The sequence below is a fragment of the Astyanax mexicanus genome, chromosome 4, assembly GCF_023375975.1.
Source record: "Astyanax mexicanus isolate ESR-SI-001 chromosome 4, AstMex3_surface, whole genome shotgun sequence".
Lineage (NCBI taxonomy): Eukaryota > Metazoa > Chordata > Actinopteri > Characiformes > Acestrorhamphidae > Astyanax > Astyanax mexicanus.
In genome coordinates this window covers 6,181,376-6,193,109 of record NC_064411.1, presented here as the reverse complement: position 1 = coordinate 6,193,109, position 11,734 = coordinate 6,181,376, and the positions used below count along the sequence as shown (strand labels likewise).

General features: G+C 40.2%; 2 protein-coding genes across 3 annotated transcripts in view; one reads left to right on the top strand and one right to left on the bottom strand.

The window, feature by feature from the left end:
• LOC125801167 (zinc finger protein 484-like) overlaps nucleotides 1-11,734 on the bottom strand; it is a 634,928-nt gene that overhangs the window by 352,051 nt on the left and 271,143 nt on the right. The window lies entirely within an intron of this gene.
• LOC111188977 (NACHT, LRR and PYD domains-containing protein 12) overlaps nucleotides 1-11,734 on the top strand; it is a 900,554-nt gene that overhangs the window by 824,640 nt on the left and 64,180 nt on the right. The gene's annotated exons all lie outside the window — the stretch shown is intronic.

The following is an 11,734-nucleotide window of genomic DNA, read 5'->3' as shown; positions in this document are numbered from 1 at the left end:
GTGTATCAAATAATAGTATATGATTATTATTTTTACATTTTCCTATAGACTGGACCTGGAGAGAAGTCTGAACTGGAACACCTTGGAAACATGGTAACACTAAAATCTTTAAATTTTTTGTATAGAGACATTTAATTGTAATAGCAGAGCTTTTCTTATACTAATATTAAAAACTTATTTGGTGTTTTTATTTATTTAAATATAATGATATTATAATGCACACAGAAACAACACAACTGTACAAAGTTTACAAAGTAGTTTAATTGTTTTTTAAATGCAAATGCATAGAATACTTCCATTTTTTTTTTACAGGAAAACAAAATCATCCATGACATGCCAAAAGTCCACAAATGGGTGAAAGACCACGCAAAGCTGTTCAATTCTGCTGTTATTGCACCACAGTTTCTTACAATGGAAAAGGAAGAAGCTGAATCTGCACTGGAGCAGTTGAATTCCCTCAGCATTGAGACAGATCCTGACAAAAAAGAGGAAATTATATATCCTTTCACATTTATTTGCAATGATGCACAGGATATGAAAACTCTCCTGTCAGAAATTGTGGACAAGAGAAATCTGCGAGTTTTTTGCATGTCACAGTCAAGTTGAAGCAAGAGTGTTTTTTTTTCTTATTTACCCTTTGATGCGCAACATATGCACACCCACTCTAATGGACAACATGGGTCAAAAATGACCCATTGTTTTCTATGGAACTTAATGTATGGATTAGTGTTATTTTTCTATGATATATCTTAGTATCCAGTATCCAATGTACAGGGGTTGGACAATGAAGCTGAAACACCTGGTTGTAGAGCACAATAATTTATTGTGGTGACGGACAGCTTCCTCTTACAGTATGCACAGTTAATCCTGTTGGATGTGGTTGGTGCTTCTTGGTGGTATGCTGACATTACCCAAATTGGGACAAAACCCAATTTAACAATTTGTCCTCTTTAGAACTCTGGTATGTCACACATAATGTTGTTTGCATTGCAATATTTAGAGTAAAACTGTGCTCTTACTCTGATAATTGAACCTTCACACTCTGCTCTTACTGGTGCAATTAATGAAGATTGAACACCAGGCTGCTCCAATTTAGTCATGAAACCTCCAACACTAAAATGACAGGTGTTTCATTGTCCAACCCCTGTATTTCTCAATTAACTTGTTTATAATCATAGTGCATCCTTATTTTATATATTTTTTTCGTTTTTTGAACAAAATACCTATTTTTTTTATCACTACCGCAATAATGCACAACATGGGTCAATAAGGAGCCACATTCATTTTCTGTTATGAGTCATGTCTGGCTGAGGTTTTCTTTAGCACTAATTTTAAAAACATTACTTTATGAAGACGCTTTTCTGTTTTAACATCAGTTTTACACACAGAGGTCAGACACAATCCAAATTTTCTATTTCACAGCTCAGCACTGCTCAGCACAGCTCTTGTCTCACAACTCAGTGCTGCTTTTAATTATTTTAACATAACTTTAGAAAATTTCTGATGACATTTAATACTTATTTAGTATTTGCAGCATGTTTCTTATTGTGACACACACACACACACACACACACACAGGGTAGTTTACAGGGTGGTTAAGTGGGTAGACCCAAATGCAGACACCATAGGCAGGGTTTAATTGAAGCATTGTAAATATAATGTTACCAGCAATTATTATTACCTAGCTGTTGAGTACTCTGTATTAGTTAACTAAATCTACTGCATAACTTTTAGTTATAAGTACTGTACTTAGATAATTACATTGGTGCTTTTATTTAGAAAAGTAGATAACTTAAAAAATCTAAATTGTGATACAGGGTATTCCTTTTTCTTTCAAAGCATTTTATTTATTATTATTATTATTATTATTATTATTATTATTATTATTATTATTATTATTATTGTTATAGTCATGGCCGAAAGTGTTGGCAGCCCTGAATTCTTTCCAGCAAATGAAGTGTTTCTCCCAGAAAATTATTGAAATTACACGTTTTTTTATATACATGTTTATGTTGTTTGTGTGTATTAGAACAACACAAAAAACAGAGGGGAAAAAAGGCAAATTTGACATAATTTTACACAAAGCTTGGAAAAAATTATTGGCACCCTCAATTTAATATTTGTTTGCATAACCTTTGGGAAAAATATCTGAAATCAATCGCTTCCTATAACCATCAACAAGCTTCTTACACCTCTCAACTGGAATTTGGAACCACTCTTCTTTTGCAAACTGCTCCAAGTCTCTCATATTTGAAGGGTGCCTTCTCCCAACAGCAATTTTAAGTTATCTCCACAGGTATTTAATGAGATTTAGATCCAGACTCATTGCTGGCCACTTTAGAACTCTCCAGCGCTTTGTTTCCATCCATTTTTGGGTGCTTTTTGAAGTATGTTTGGGGTCATTGTCCTGCTGGAAGACCCATGACTTATTGAGTCAACTTCTCTCTTTTTTATCTGGTTTCAGGTGTGATTTTTTAATTGCCCACACCTGTTACTTATCACAGGTGAGTTTGAATGAGCATCACATGCTTGAAACAAAGTTATTTACCCTCAATTTTGGAAAGGTGCCAATAATTGTGTCTGGCCCAATTTTTTAATTTTGTGTAAAATTATGTCAAATTTGACCCCCCCCCCCCCCCCCCCTCTGTTTTTGTGTTGTCCTAATACACACAAACAACATAAACATGTGTATAACAAAACATGTGTAATTGCAGTAATTTCCTGGGAGAAATACTTAATTTACTGGAAAAAATTAAGGGGTGCCAACACTTTCGGCCATGACTGTATATATCTGTGTATAAAAGTCAGAATCTTGGTCATTTATTTATAAACTGAAACGCCAGGTAGAGAGGAGTGACGCGAGCCGAGTTAAAAATACAGGCAGGTTTATTATAAGAAAGGTTAACAGGTTCTGCTAACAGAAGACAAACAATAATCTCACCGATAACCAGAGACGTTGTCAAAGATACAGTCCAAGTTCTAAACCGGGAAACAGTCCAACCATATACCAAATCCAACAAGGGCAAAACAAAAGACATAAACCGAAAATCCAAACACAGAGTCGTAACGAGAAGGCAAAAACAGTAATCCAGAAAACGCTTAGTACGCAACATGAGTTGACAATACCTCGCAGTGTTTCCTTACAAGCGGATGCCTTAAATACAGAATCTTAGATAAGAATGAACCGGAAGTAATTTAGTAAACAGGTGAATCAGAGCGTCGGAGCGTAACATGATTGGGTGAATGTGAAGGGTTATTATTGATGTCATAATCTGGGGGATTCTGGGAAATAGAGTCCGGTAGTGTGGAAGGAGAGCCAGGCTGCGTAACAGTACCCCCCTCCAAAGAGTCCGAAGGTAACAAAGGACGAGGACGACACAAGGAAACAACCCCACCACCCCCAGTGGCAACCTGGACAGGCCGTCCAGAAGCGGGAACGGGATGGACAGAGACCCTGGACCTAGGACGACCCCTTCCGGAGCCGCGGACGGAACTGAGGGAATGGACCGAGTCCGAACCACGACGTCTACCCCTTCGTGGAACCGGAGACCGTCTCCTAGGGCGACCTCTGGGACGTGGTGCAGGACGGGACGGATGAGACCGATGAAAGTCCTCCACCATCAAAGGGTCCAGAACATCAGTTGCCGGCACCCAGCTTCTCTCCTCTGGTCCGTAACCCCTCCAGTCCACAAGATACTCCAGGGTCCCCCTTCTCCGCCTGGAGTCCAATAATCGTTCCACTGCATAAACTGGACCACCCTCCATAGCCACTGGAGGAGGAGGAGGTGCCCCAAGCGAAGTCTCATCCAATGGACCAGGGATAACCGGCTTTAGCAGAGAAACATGAAAAGAAGGGCATACACGATAATGAGACGGTAAGTCGAGACGATAAGTGACCTCATTAATTCTCTTGATAATCTTAAAGGGACCAATATACTTAGCTGAGAGCTTCTTATGCATATCTGGCTGCCGGAAATCCCTGGTCGATAACCAAACCCGATCCCCGGGAGAATAGAGGGGGGTCTCGCGGCGCAGGCGATCTGCCTGCTGTTTCTGTCGCTGTAGAACAGCCTCAATGCGCCTATGAGTCTCCTCCCACACCTCCTCGCTCCGACGCATCCAATCGTCAACCGCGGGAATATCAGAGGGTTCGGCTGTCCAGGGCATGATGGGTGGTTGGTAGCCTAAAAAACATTGAAAAGGTGTCATCTTGGTGGTGGAACTAATTAGAGAGTTCTGAGCTAATTCGGCCCAAGGAAGGAATTTAGCCCAGTCATGGGTGTTGTTAGAACAGTAAATTCTTAAAAATTTCCCTAGCTCCTGGTTCATTCTTTCACATTGACCATTGCTCTGTGGGTGATAACCAGAGGATAGACTAACGGATACACCCAATCTGTTCATAAAGGCAGACCAAACCTGGGAAACAAACTGAGGACCTCGGTCAGAGACTATATCTTCTGGGATTCCGAACACACGAAATACTTGGTTAAATAATTCTTCTGCAGTTTCTAAGGCAGTAGGCATCTTACAGAAAGGAATGAACCTAACACCGCGAGAGAAACGGTCTATGACTGTCATGATCACTGTCTGCCCCATAGATTCAGGGAGATCCGTAACAAAATCAACAGCTAAGTGAGACCAGGGCCTAGCAGGAACAGGCAGCGGTACTAATTTACCAGCAGGTAGAGTACGGGGAGTTTTACTCTGAGCACACACAGTACAGGAAGATACAAAGCGGTGGATGTCTGACCGCATATTTTCCCACCAGAAACGATTCTCTAGCAATTGGTAAGTGCGGGTCTCCCCTGGATGCCCCGAAGTGAGTGAGGTGTGGGCCCATGTTATGAGTCTATCTCTACATTGCAATGGTACAAAAGTCCTGTCTGGAGGGCACTGTACAGGAGGAGGTGAAGTGGAATTAATTTGATCAATCTCATCCGAGATCTCCCATCGAATAGGGGCTACAACAATACCTGGTTTTAATATAGCAGCGGGTTCTGAACTTTCTGCACTGTCATCCTCATAAATACGTGAAAGTGCATCAGCCTTTGTATTTCTAGAACCAGGTCGATAAGTAATAACAAAATCAAAACGCGCGAAGAAAATTGACCAACGAGCCTGACGTGAGTTCATGCTTTTCATAGACCTTAAGTACTCCAAATTCCTATGATCAGTTATCACTACAAAAGGATGTAATGCTCCTTCTAGCCAGTGTCTCCACTCCTCTAAAGCTAATTTAATCGCCAAAAGTTCACGATCACCTATTCCATAATTGCGTTCAGCAGGGGAGAGTTTGTGGGAAAAATAGGCCACTGGGTGCATCTTGCTGGGAGAGCCAAAGTTCTGGGACAGAACTGCACCCACTCCTACACTGGACGCATCAACCTCAACTATAAAGGGTTCTTTGGGATCAGGATGTTTTAGAAGAGGAGCTGAAGTGAACAACTCCTTGAGAGAGCAGAAAGCATCTGATGCTTCACTTGACCATACCAATTTTTTGGCATTGCGTTTCAACAGGTTTGTGAGCGGAGCGGCGACTGAACTGTAATTACGAATAAATCTTCTGTAAAAATTTGCAAAACCAAGAAATCTTTGTAGATCCTTAACCGATTTGGGAAGAGGCCAATTAACTACTGCCAGAACCTTTTTATCATCCATGGTAATTCCTTTTGCACTAATTACATAGCCTAAGAAAGAAATGGTAGACAAATGGAATTCACATTTTTCTGCTTTGATGAAAAGTTGATTTTGGAGGAGTCGGTTCAGTACTGCACGTACATGGGAGACATGAGTAGGTAAATCCGATGAGTAGATCAAAATGTCGTCAATATATGCTATTACAAATCTCCCCAACATGTCACGTAGTACATCATTAATGAAAGATTGGAAAACGGAAGGGGCATTCTTGAGACCAAACGGCATAACTAAATATTCATAGTGCCCCCTAGTGGTAGTAAAGGCAGTCTTCCACTCATCCCCCTCTCTGATCCTTACCAAGTTATAAGCACTACGCAGGTCTAATTTTGTGAAAATGGAAGCCCCACGTAACTGTTCTAGAGCTACAGGTACTAAAGGAAGTGGGTATGGATACGTCTTCGTAACTGCATTGAGCTGACGATAATCTATACATGGACGAAGACCTCCGTCCTTCTTCTTAACAAAAAAGAAGGATGCAGCCACTGGAGATGTAGATGGACGAATATACCCCTGAGCTAAGGCCTCTTGCACATACTCCTCCATAGCATTCTCTTCAGTCCGAGTTAACGGGTAGATGCGTGATTTTGGTGGTATCTGATTATCAGTAAGCTCAATAGCACAATCATACGAACGATGTGGTGGGAGTTGAGAAGCACGTGATTTACTAAATACTTCAGCTAAATCTGAATAATCTGTAGGAATATGTGCAAGTGACTCCAAACCAGGACTTTCTACAGTAGTAGATTGGATCAATAATTTAGGGCCAATAATGCAGTGATCATGACAGTATGGTGACCATGAGATTATTTCACAATTAAACCAAGAAATTAGAGGATTGTGTTTTTTCAACCATGGAAGTCCCAAAATAATCTGATAAGTTGTGTCCCTCATCACAAAAAACCTGATCTCCTCTGAGTGCAATGCGCTGACGTTCAGCTTGACTGATGTGGTGGTGTGGGATACGGCTCCTTGTCCAACTGGGGTCCCATCCACCGCTGACAGTCTCATTGGGTTCTCCAGGCATTCTAACGGGATCTGGAGTCGTCTGGCCAGCTGCTCATTAATGAAGTTCCCCTCGGCTCCGGAATCTATCAGGGCTGGAAAAACAAAGGAAGAGGACTGGCAGAACAGTATAACTGATATAATAAAAGATCTTGAATACATGTCAGAGCTAGGTCGGCTTACCCTTTTAGCGTGTGGAACCCCTTCCACACGCTTTCCCGAGTCAGAAGCAGGTGGCTCATATGGACGGTCCGGGTTGCCATGGTAACCATGGGAGAGCCCACCGTAGGACGAGCCTGAAGTAACATGACGCTGAACTCGGGAAGGGCAAAGTTGACAATTTCTCAACACATGGCCTGCTCTGCCACAATAGAAACAAAGTCCAGCCTGAATTCTCCGCATTCTTTCCTCCTTTGATAAACGGGTAGCGTCCACTTGCATGGGTTCCTCCTCTCTGAGTGTGTCCCGTGGAGTAAATCCAGAAGCACGAGGTGTAGAAAAACGAGGAGTAGACAAAGCAGCTCTACGACCAGGTACCGCGTTCTGTTTTAGCTGATCAAGTCTGATGGCTAATGATATAAGTTCGTCCAAGGGCAGTCCATCATCCTTGCATGCTAATTCGGCTAACACTTCACTTCTGAGCCCATTACGAAACATAACCCGTAAAGCGGGTTCGTTCCAACCACTACCAGCAGCCAAAGTACGAAATTCTAAAGCAAAATCTGAAACTGAACGATAGCTGAGAGTGCTGCTCTGACTGCTGGGTTGTGAGAGCAGTAACCGTGTTAGCAAGGCTCTCAAACAGCTGGCTATGCTGTTCGAGAACCCTCCCTTGATTACCGACTGCCTGCTGGAGGTTATTAAACTCGGCCATCACGCTCGGCGAGGTATTATGAAACGCCAGGTAGAGAGGAGTGACGCGAGCCGAGTTAAAAATACAGGCAGGTTTATTATAAGAAAGGTTAACAGGTTCTGCTAACAGAAGACAAACAATGATCTCACCGATGACCAGAGATGTTGTCAAAGATACAGTCCAAGTTCTAAACCGGGAAACAGTCCAACCATATACCAAATCCAACAAGGGCAAAACAAAAGACATAAACCGAAAATCCAAACACAGAGTCGTAACGAGAAGGCAAAAACAGTAATCCAGAAAACGCTTAGTACGCAACATGAGTTGACAATACCTCGCAGTGTTTCCTTACAAGCGGATGCCTTAAATACAGAATCTTAGATAAGAATGAACCGGAAGTAATTTAGTAAACAGGTGAATCAGAGCGTCGGAGCGTAACATGATTGGGTGAATGTGAAGGGTTATTATTGATGTCATAATCTGGGGGATTCTGGGAAATAGAGTCCGGTAGTGTGGAAGGAGAGCCAGGCTGCGTAACATAAACTCTACAAATGGTTTACAGTTTTATGTGTCTACTGAATGTTTGAAATTGTTGTACTATATAAACCTTTACTATTTATTGGTTTAAGGAGTTTATTCTTTAAATAAATTAAATACTTCATGTTATTGTCCCTAGGAATATCATTATCACAAAAATACCATTTTTGCTAAATGGCCTACCAATGTACTTAGCTAAGCTAGTACAATAGTTAAATAAGTACAGTAGATTTAAATAACTAAAATAGAATATGAACAGCTAATAGCTAATAATAATTACTTATAACTTTCTAACAGGTAATGTACTCACTCTCAAGGTAACCTAAACCTATTTAATATTATGTACAGTTATCTTTTACTACAGATATCACATATTTTATAAGGTAATGTTATTGGAAAACAGTACAGAGTTGTGAGACTAGATCTGTGCTGAGCTGTGAAATAGTAAATATGGGTCATGTCTGAACCGTATGTGTAAATCTGATGTATAAATACAAAAGCTTATTCATAAAGTAATAAAGGAAAATAAAAATGAAGATTTGTGCTAAAGAAACACTCAGCCATACTTGAAGTTCCATAGAAAACGAATGTGGGTCATTTTTGACCCATTTGTGCATTAGAGGAGTAGTGATACCAAAAAACGTTTTATTCAAAACGTAAAAAAGGAAAAAAAAAATAAGGGTGTACTATGATTTAAAACAAGTTAATTGAGGAATCCTGTGGATATTGAATGACTGAATTAATTTAATTTGCTAATATATATCATAGAAACACTCAGCCATACATGACTTACCATAGAAAATGAATGCGGGTAATTTTTGACTCATGTTGCACATAAGAAGGGTAGTGATACAAAACAGGTTTTTTTTTCAAAAGGTTAAATATATATATGTGTTTGCAATAAGAATAACATTTTTGACCAAAATTTTATGAATTTTGGACCCATTTAATTAATGTATTTTTAATATTTTAATTTTGTTTAGTACTTAAAAAGATTTGTACACTAAACCGTCAAACATTACAGTTCAGTTATTTTTTATACAAGTTTACATTTATTTTACCCAAGATATGTCTGTGTAAGTCACTTCCTTGTTATCCTGCTGGTGTAATGTATATTTTTTGTTATCTTTATCCATCTAACCTTTAATGCTTCAAGAGATGGACCCCTCTCTTAGACCACTAGCAGGCAAAAGTGGTATATTGAATATTCTTTTCATTTTAATACTACTCCTCTTTTTCAACAAGGAAAAAGGGTTACACTGCTCAATACAACAATCCTGTTTCTCTTTTTCAGCCATTGATGCCCACTGGAGTGTCATATACTTTAAACCTACCCTTTAATGTTTGTCAACAAGCTCCATGCACTCAAGCATCTGTCCCTCAACATCACTATTTACTTCATGAAACATCTAATGACCTTGTGAAAACCCTTGCAGAGGCAATCACATTTCAGAACCCTGTGTTTTTTCAGGAGACCCTCTTAGATATAATGACTGGAAGCTGTCTTTTCAGACATTAATTGAATGTAAGAACCTACCAACGTGGCCACACGCCTCACAAATGTCGCAGACTTATGGAAAGACCAGTTGAAGAGAGGGTGAAGTTTGTGCAGTTAGAGAAGTTGTGCTTCGGCTGCCTTAACAGTGGTCATAACTCCAAAAACTGCACTTCTAGAAGTGTATGTGACAAATGTGAAATGCTTCACCCAACATGCCTACATCAAGATAGAGAAAAATGCGATCAAGTACAAAGAACAAGGAACAAAGAACAATGTAAAAATCAAGAGCGGTCAAGGGAAAACCAAGAACATACAGATGGAAACATTTATGCAAGATGCAACAGAAAAAATGATGCAAGAGTCAACCAATGTGACTTCAAACTGAGTTGTTCAAGAAATAAACAATTCTTATACTTCATCAATCATTCCAGTATATGTGTCACCTCTAGCAGGACCAGAGAAAGAGATTTTAGTGTATGCTTTGCTTGACACTCAGAGCGACACTACTTTCATCTTGGAGGACATAACAAAATCACTGAATGCAAAAAAGAACCTGTTAGGCTCAAGATTTCCACAATAACATCCAAAATCATGATTGTGACCAGCCACAAGCTGAATGGACTTCAAGTAAGAGGCATCAGGTCTGACATGAAAATCAACCTTCCTACAACCTATACCAGAAGCTACATACCCACAAATAGATCTCACATTCCCTCCTGTGAAATTGCAAAGAACTGGCCCCACTTGGAACACCTTGTAGATAAAATGTCTCCTAAACTTGACTGCGAGGTAGGATTGTTAACTGGCTATAATTGTCCTCTGGCATTACTTCCCAGAGAAGTTCTTAGTGGTGAAGAAAGTCAACCATTTGCACAAAAATCTGTGTTGGGTTGGATCATCATTGGCTGCAACACTTCTGATAATTACTATGAAGACAAAATCAGAGTTAGTCATCGAATCATCATGTGGCAGATCCTACCAGCTGTTGGCCATCTTGCAAAGGTATATCTGAAGTCTACTTTGTGTGTAGAAACAAAGTCAAGGAAATAGTCATGCCAGCATACATAATGAAGGTCTTTGAGTCAGATTTTATAGAAAAGGATACTGAAGAAGTCACAATGTCACAGGATGATCAATGTTTTTTGGCAAAGTTAAGGAAAGGCATCAAACAAAAAGCGGATGGTCACTTTGAAATGCCATTGCCTTCTAAAGAAGAGAGACCGAGTTTGCCAAATAACAGAGCTTGTGCAGAACATCGATTCAAATGTCTGGAGAAACGGCTAAAAAAGGATGAAAAGTACTGTGAGGATTACATGGCCTTCATGAAATAGAAGATTTCAGAATACATCTCTTAATGAGCATCTACTGACTGGCTCTGACCTCACAAATACTCTGGTAGAAGTCTTGTGTCGTATTCGGAAAGGACAAGTAGCCATCATGTATGATGTGGAACGTATGTTCCATCAATTCCATGTTGCTCCAAAGGATCAAGACTATCTTGGGTTCCTGTGGTGGGAAAACAATAACATGGAAACATCACCATCAGTGTTTCGCATAAAGGTTCACCTGTTCTGATCTCTCTCCTGGATCTGCAAACTTCGGGCATAAACATCTTGCTGCACAAGGCGAAGAAAGTTTGCTGAATCTACGATGACGTTTATAAAATGTAATTTTGATGATGGTTTGGCAAATGCAGTATTCTACGCTATGAGCTGCATCATATGCTAGCGTGTTGGGGTACGGAGAAAGTTCATACCACAAGTCTTTGAAACAAAAGAAAGATGTGAATGTGAACCAGTCTACAAGGTTCTATAAGTTAAATCCGTTTACTGATGACAATGATTATAAGGGTCATAGGAAGACTGAACCAATCAGCACTTCATCCTCATGTCAAACATCCCGCCATTCTTCCAAAAGGGCATCATGTGTCACACCTACTCATAAAGCTTTTCCTCGAAAAGGTGCATCATCAAAGACGAGCCATGACCATAAACGAAATCCACTCCAATGGATTTTGGATTCTGGGTTGTAGTAGTGAGGTGTCCGAGACGCTGTCCGAGGAGGTAATCTGCTCTGGCCCCATCCCAATGAGGCGTGGTGATGAAGCTTACAGCAGGCTTTCTTCACTGAACCGCTGGATGTCCAAG